This window comes from Ictalurus punctatus, chromosome 1 (assembly GCF_001660625.3).
Source record: "Ictalurus punctatus breed USDA103 chromosome 1, Coco_2.0, whole genome shotgun sequence".
Classification (NCBI taxonomy): Eukaryota; Metazoa; Chordata; class Actinopteri; order Siluriformes; family Ictaluridae; genus Ictalurus; species Ictalurus punctatus.
In genome coordinates, this window is record NC_030416.2 from 17,736,568 (window position 1) to 17,745,200 (window position 8,633).

General features: G+C 39.7%; 1 non-coding gene across 1 annotated transcript; it reads right to left on the reverse strand.

Annotated features, from left to right (window-relative positions):
* Positions 1-530: 530 nt before the first annotated feature.
* On the reverse strand, positions 531-635 carry LOC124628771 (U6 spliceosomal RNA). Its single transcript, XR_006983447.1, has one exon. It is a non-coding gene; the product is annotated as a U6 spliceosomal RNA (small nuclear RNA).
* Positions 636-8,633: the final 7,998 nt, after the last annotated feature.

Genomic DNA, 8,633 nt, shown 5'->3' on the forward strand with positions numbered 1-8,633 from the left:
TCATAGCGTGTATAATAATGAAAAATATACAGCCAGGCAAACGTTATTGAACACCTGGAGCTTCTTATGTTTTATTACAGTTTAATCACTATTATTGCCACAGACCAAACAAAATAATACAGAATAGCAATTAAATAAGACAAACCTAAATCTCTGTGTGAATTATTAACTGGTCACTCTTAGCTCCTAATGGGACTCTAAATGAGTGCTTTATTAAAGGCAGGCACATTTGGAGGGTAAATTTGCTAAGTCTATAGATAAACGACTCATACACGGCGCTAGTATTAACTGCAAAAATATGAATACGCGGTGTGCTACAAGTGTCTCATTAGAGTGATAAAGATTTTGGCCTTTTCCTGTTCCGTTAACATTGTCTAGCATGTCTAGCATTTCTAGCATTTTTTAATTCGCTAAAACATTTCATCATAAACTTTTTTTGAATTCAGTGTATTATTTCAGATTTATTGCATTAAAAATCGAAATATTGGTTGCTCCAAAACATGTGATCAGCGGTGAATATATAAAACACAAAAGGTATGTGATGTGATCTAGGCTCTAGGCTAAACGATTTTGCACAGGGCCATGCTCATCTTCTCTGTATTGTTCCAATTTTAGTATATGTGCTGCTGTAGCAAGCTCTGTGCTGTAGTGCTGCTCTGATAATACAGAGTCCATCCTGCTGCACCTGGATTATCAGGCAGAGCACTAGAGACCCCTGGCTGCCAGACAATACTGTGCACCAACACACCACTGGTGCTGCACAAAGTGACCTCTGGCCCTCTAAAGGCCAAGCAAGATCATTCACACATACTCCAGATCAGAACTGTTGATACCAGAATGTGAGTTTTGCTCAATGCAGAGTCAGTAAACTGTCAAGATGCAGAGACAGCATGATATTAGCCCAAACATGACAGATTAAAATGAATTTATCACAGTGACATAGATAAAAAATTTTTAGACGTACTTACTTTCTGTCTATACTGAACAATGAGTTTGACAAGCAACAAGCACTAGCCCAGAATAAATGAAAGAAATTATGGAGGCAGTTTTTACTTATTTAAACAAAAATAGTATTTTCTTTCTTTTTCTATTACTCTAAAATTATATTATCAATTCATCCATTTTCCTGTACCGTTTATCCTACACAGGGTCGTGGAGAGCTTAGAGCCTATCCCAGGGGACTTGGGGCATGAGGCACAATCGCACACACACTCACACACTACGGACAATATGGAAATGTCAATCAGCCTACATCGCGTGTCTTTTGACTGAGGAAGGAAGCTGGAGTACCCGGAGGAAACCCCAGAAGCACGGGGAGAACATGCAAACTCTACACACACACACAGGGCAGAGCGTATCGAACCCCCAACCCTGGAGGTGTGAGGAACATGTGCTAACCGTTTAGCCATTATTTTGGATAAGTGCCTAACCACTTATTATAATAATAATAATAATAATTAGTATTATTATTATTATTACTACTACTACATGTCTAGATACACAGGTAAAAAAAAAAAAACCTGCACATTTACGCTAACATCTTTAAAGTACAAACACAGAAAGAAAAGTCATAACATTAAAATAAAAAGTTTGAACAAAGACAACATATGGGACGAGCATATGGCACTCTATTAGGACGGATACAGAGACTAAACTCCACACAGGTACTGAATCTGCCGACTGAACTCCTGCTACAGGATCATAAATGTTGCCCCTTCAAAAAGCAGGCAGCATTTACATCCTAATCACCAGTTTCCCTAATATTCAAAATATGTAGATGAGTAGAAATAATGAGTAATGTTGATCTGACTGTGAACGATTAAGAACATATGGCACTGTGCTCCTGCAGCATTATACACAATTACTAACTTTCTTATTCCTTATAGAATTTTTCATTTTCTATTTGTACACCGACAATTTTTGAACAGCCTATATTTTGCCTTTATTTTTTTTCTTCAATTTAAACGCTATAAAATGTGAAACCTTTTCAGGAATAAATATGTCAGTTTTTAGTACTAAATGTTTCATTAATTGAATAATGTTAGAAATGTATTTTATTGGAACGATCTACATTTAAACTAACAAAAGGCCAGAATCTTTATTGATCTACTTAGGCACTTGTAGCACACCCCATATTCATATTTTACAGTTACAGTAATACTAGCACTGTCTGAGTCCTGAGTAGCTAATAAGTCACACAATGATTTAAGTTTCTTTATTTAATTGTTATTCTGTATTATTTCGTTTGGTCTGTGGCAATAATAGTGATTAAACTGTAATAAAACAATGGCAGGTGTACAATAACTTGTGGCAGTGTATATCCCATGCATACTGTCATATGTATCTACATAATCTAGCATATTATATATACAGTAATGCAAACTGTTTACACTATAAATGACATTGTTGCTTACTCTCTTTATTGGTTTCTGATTGCGGAACTTGTCGCAAGTAGAGAACGTATTGTTCTGTATCTATATTTAGGTGAGGTACTGTTGCAAATACATGAGTTAAGGGGTGGAGTAGTATAGACAGAAATGTATTCGTGTGCTCCTTTCCTACAATCTCGAAAAAAAATTTTTTTAAATAACACTCCATGACTCTAAGTATGCATACATTTGAGCACATTTGAGCCTGTATGCATATATATATATATATATATATATATATATATATATATATATATATATATATATATATATATATATATGTGCAAGCATTCAATGCATACTACAGCTAGGTATGCAAATTGCATTCTCTCTCATGCAAATTATTTGCTAGTTATTAAAATGGGAGAGCTTGTTTGGAAAAGCTGCCACCCCAGTGGGTTTTAGTGTTTCAATGGACACTGAACACAAGTGCCTCTAATGCACCCTACGCACGCTGAACAAAAAGCTGATTAAAAGTTGTTTAGAGCAACTTATTTGCGTCAGGGAAAAAAATAAAATAAAAAATGCCCAGAAAGCATGACGTGTGGCAGTGCATATAAAAAGTCTGGCTATATTAAGCTCCAGATCTCAGTGGACACATGAGATATATCTTTCTCCCCTGGAAAGCTCTCTGTGTTGCTGTCACCTATCAATTGTGGCTGGCTGGCTGTCGTCCAGAGACTCGTCGAGGGCCAATCTCATCCTGCCATCCGTCTGTCAATACCGACAAAGCAAAATTATTGCCCGCCACCAGATATTTATGACCAGTGAGCTTAAACCTGACAGGACAGTTCCATACTATTTGAGTTTTGAGCCCATAAATTGGCCCAGAGATCTTGACCTCTGCTGCAAGTCATGTCTATGACCCATGGAGGCTGAGCAATGAGGAGCAATGTGAAATCATAATCCTAAAACATCAGGCAGACTCTGGCTCCCACTGTGCCCTGCTCTGCCCACAGAACAGCCTCATTATCCAATTAACACCAGTCTCAGAGGGGATGGATGTGTGTGTCTGTGTCTGTGTGTGTGTATCTTGCAAGCACTCCGTCAGCACTTGGATCTGCTCCACAGGAGAAAAGCCTGCTCGACTGTCAGCACTCAGCGTGAGCCATGTAGAGAGGCTTTGTGTAAACATAGCTGGGTTGTTGTTTGCATGTGTGTGTGCGTATGCGTGGTGCTAAATTATACCGCAGTGTGTGTTTTTGTATATGTGTGGGCGAGTGTGGGCGAGTAGAAGTTTCAAACGTGACAAAATCCTAAATGCCACAATCTCAAGAGCTGAACCAGCTTCGAAATTAGATACCACCACCACAACAAAAAATATCATGCACACTGGTAAATGCATGAAATCTTTCAAAATTGTTGGCTTTTTGAATCCCTATGGAGTAGTGGACCGTGTTTGCCCTCTCCTTTGCTTTGTGATTTGATCATTTCATAAGACATGACACATCGAAATGTGCGAGACCAGGACTAGGCAGAAAAGATGCTCTTAATTTAACTCTCCCTTGCGCTGCTCCACTGTGCAACCTGGGCCACGGAGAACAGATTTGCATGCATACAAATGCGTACACGTTCCAGGAAGTCGTCTATGGAAAGCGGTGCTGCATAATGTTAACTTATTTGGCTTGGTTCCTTTCCAAAAAGAAGTTCATTACCAACCAGTTTGCTTGTCTGTGTATATTTTCAGGATGTTTATGTCTTCCTTTCTGTATCGCTTGCATGCATGCGATTATTTTTGGTGCATTTACTCAAGTTTACTCTTGAATGATCAGATATTTATGTAGTTGAGGGAGCCTGAGTTGAAGCGTGGCCAGTTCAGTGATACATGAAGTGTTGAAGTGTTCTGCTGGTTTCTGTGACACATGACACTGGACAAGTGGGCTGAGAGTGACAGAATCACACTCAGACAGACTTCTGCAAGACTGCCATCTGCTTTCTGCAATGCACTACCATCACACAAACACACACGTCCCCAGTATTAAACTGTAGTACAATTAAATAGTCACGTATAAACACTTGACACTTGCCATCCATCTTTGCTTTTACACATTGAAATGAACACTAGATACAGAGGATTAATAATGATCCATTCATTAACTTACCAACTGTGCAAGTAAATCCAATGTGCTTGTCCAGTGTTTTGTTATCCTGGACACCAAATGACGAGACTACAACATGCTGTAAAGAATATCTAGCCAACATAATGTAATTATATATAATAAGGTATTTAAGTGCCTTAACTCCTTTTACCAGAGGCCCCAACATTTAATTTGCGCCTGTTTTGAGTGTGCCCCTATTCAGCACTGAATATATTTGTGATGTTATACTCCACAGTATTGGTAAATAGCTCATATGAAAGTAGACACATCAGGTCTTAAAGAATTTGAAGCTTTTCATAAGCATTTCTTTTCTAGCCTACTATGTTTAAATGTTATAGTTTTATCGTGGCAGTTGTGTACAGTGTTTTACTATCAAAAAAGATTTAGGCCCTGTTTACACTAGTTCGTTTTCGTTTTAAAATGGCATTTTAAAATGGAAACGATCCTCGTCCACACTGGCGTTTCCGCTGTGTTTCAGAAACGATCTCCGTCCACACTACATGCCCGAAAACGCATGTCACATGACCATTCATGCACACTGGGCATGTGTATACAAGTGTAAACAGGAAATTGCTTGCTAGTCACCGGCAGGCACAACAATGCTAGTCACCAGCAGGCACAACATTGCTAGTCACCGGCAGGCACAACAATGCTAGTCACCGGCAGGTACAACAATGCTAGTCACCGGCAGGCACAACAATGCTAGTCACCAGCAGGCACAACAATGCTAGTCACCGGCAGGCACAACAAACCGGCGTTCCATGTAGGGCTTATGACGCTTGAAATGAGATTTGTTACCGATTGCTCTAATCATAGCTTGCCTCTTGCGCATGTAGGCAGCCGCAGTATTATAAAATACAGAATTTAACTGACAATGGCTGCTAAGAATGACAAAAAAGCCAGCAAAGCTTGCGGTTCGGTCTCCATGTTGTTGCGTATACGATCAAGGTAGCGTAATGGTTATATGGTAGGGGCTTTACGAAACAGGGAAGGATACGCAATGATCCAGAAGAGCCAATCAGGGGGGCGAATGTGGACGAAGCCATGCCTTCATTTTCAAAAGTCTTCGTTTTGGTCTGTTTACACTGAAACGCGAGCCCGGAATTTTCAAACTAAAAATGGGGTCTTCGGCATTTCCAAAAGCCTCTGTTTTCGAGGGTTGAAAAAGCCGCAGTAGTGTAGACAACAGGTGTAAGTTATGAGTTTTAAAACGAAAATGCACTAGTGTAAACAGGGCCTTAATTGTGCTGTCCATTTTTATCTCTGTACCAATGTTATTGTGGAGAAGTGTGAATTGTTTGCCTAGCAGGGGGCTCACCCCCCACTTCCCACCACCCTGCTCACCAGCAGCTAAACACAGAGTCATGATACACTACACACAGAAACCCAACAATGTCCTGACTAAAAGGCCGCTTACACGACAACGTTTTCAACTAAAAACGTAAAACTTTTCATACGTTTTAGCTGTTTGTTTACACGACAACGGAGTTTTGTGGGCTGAAAACGCAAACTTTTGAAAACGGGTTTCAAAGTGTAAGTTTTTGAAAATGATGCTGTTATCCTCTCCGTGTAAACGTACAAAAATGAGAATTTGTGAAAGCGATGATGGTATGCGCACGCGTATTACGTGTTTAGTCTATAGGCATGTGCGCAAGTACTTCAAAACAACGCATGAGACATTCAAACTAATGGCGGATTACAGGACTGTTTGTGCTGCTCAAGATTTTGAGTATATTTACTCTTCTCCATCAAAGTGCAGATTTACTGCATCACTACTACAAAAGGCAGAGACGCATTTGTTACATACAGCAAATTAACCCACATCTACGCAGATGAAGGGTATTCAATATCTTATAATTATCTTTGTAATTGTCTGTTTTGGAGTAAATCTGTACCCCTTTATTGCTAATAAAATATAGAATACATGAATAGAATATATGCATTCAAAATTTACAGTCTCTCTCTATCACCAATACGGATCAAAAATTTTAATGACCTCATTCTGTGCTTCAACTTCTCATAAAATTTTCTGTCCAAACAAATGCTCTCTAGAATCTAAAGTGTCTCGCCTCCAACATTGTAAAGATCCATGGTACTAACCGTCAAGTACGGCTAAAGGCCATTGGCTATTTAAAAAGGCTCCATATGTCCTACACTGACTTCCTGTTTCAGTGGAAATTACATCAACACATTGAATAACAGGGGGCATAGTGGCTTAGTGGTTAGCAAAGGGTTCGATTCCCACCTCCACCCTATTTGTGCGGCGTTTGCATGTTCTCCCCATGCTTCGGGGGTTTCCTCCAGATACTCCAGTTTCCTCCCCCAGTCCAAAGACATGCATTGTAGGCTGATTGTCATCTCTAAATTGTCCATAGTGTGAGAATGTGTGTGTGATTGTGCCCTGCGATGGGTTGGAACCCCATCCCGGGTGGCCCTTGTCTCATGCCCAGAGTCCCCTGGGATAGACTCCAAGCTCCTCGTGAACCTTTGCAGAATAAGCGATACAGAAAATAAATGGACGGAAATTGATTAACGTTGTGCGTTTCAAAGCACTTCACAGGGACTTTAAGGATCGTCTGTCATCTGTGCATGCTAATTAATCCGAGTAGTAAAAATCATATTACTGTCAGCCAGATTGTGCCAATGTGTGTAATACAGCAGGCAGTGGGATTTAATGAGTAGTGTGTGCTATAGGTACAGCATAGAGGTATTGCATCGTTAAACACAGCTACAAAGCAAATGAAAATTTTTGTTTGTAAGTCAACAAGACTTCTCCCAATTCTTCTTCATTTTTCTTTTCTGGTTGTTGAACCTAATTGTTTCCAACAACCAACCACAAATAAAATATTTAACAGCCCAGACAAAAAATCTGCTTGTTCCAAACACAGGGCTAATGATTTGTCCATTACAGTAATTAGCTAAAATATAGACTTTTGGCTGGGGGTTAATAATTTTCTTAGCTGCTACATTGGCAAACCAGCATTTATAGTTTGGTCTCACTTACCTCGAGTAAGCAGTCCTGATTGTTCTAGTGATGTTTGCGGTGTGGTTTTTCGAGGTTACAGGAGGTGATTCGGGTTTATGAGTAGGCAGTTAATTGATTCAGAGAAGCAGTGTGGTGAGGGCTGTATGACGGCTCTTACCAGAAGCCAGCCGTGAATCACTCAGGCGAGGGGTGACAGAAACATGGCATTCAGGAGATTTACACTCAGATCACCATCATTTACAGGAGTCCCAGTGACGAACCATGCTGATCTGTCTGTTATCTCTCCCACTCTTTCTCCACATCTCACTCTTCCTCCCAATGCAATTACTCATGATTCCTCTATCAGATGTACAGTAGCTTTGCTTAATACACTTTTAAGCCATTTGAAATATTAAGGAATGTTCAACACATTGAAGAAGAGCAATGGCTTTATTGATTCTGTTCTTTAACAGATTTTCTCCTTGAGCAGGCATCTTCTGGAGCTTCTCTTGCTTGTCATTTTGTTTGCTCTGCTAAGATTGACCCAGATAGTTCTGAATAGATTGGATTTCCTTGTTCTTTTCACAGGCCCTGAAGGACTCGTCTATGCACCCAGTGGTTTCACCTTTTCACCACAGCCCATTGAACATAGATGTATACAGGGCAACTGCACAGCTAAGGGTGGTGACCCTTTTGACTGTGGGGAAAATCGACTTGTTCAGGTTCAGGATTACAACATGATTTTTTGCACAGCTTCAGGGTGAGTTTGATGCAGAGCTAGTTGGCCAGTCACAAGAGAGTTTTTAAGATTTTTTCCTTCCTCAAAAAGAGATCAGGGGGTTTCTGTGATGTGCTTTTTATTGTATTCTTCCAAACGACCAGTAAGCAAATACCTTATTCCCAAACTCGGAGGTGTCCCACTTGCTTTAAATGAGAGATTGATAGTGATGCGTTTCTGCTGTTTTCTACCTGTAATAAAAATGGTTCAAAATGTCAAGACTTTGGAATTCTAAGGTTCTAACTGACATTGAACATTGTAGGTATATTTACATGCCAATTAATATATGCGTTTTAGACCAAAATATTGCATAAAGGAACAGAAAATTACGCTCTATATTGACAGTTGAAAAGTTGAATCTG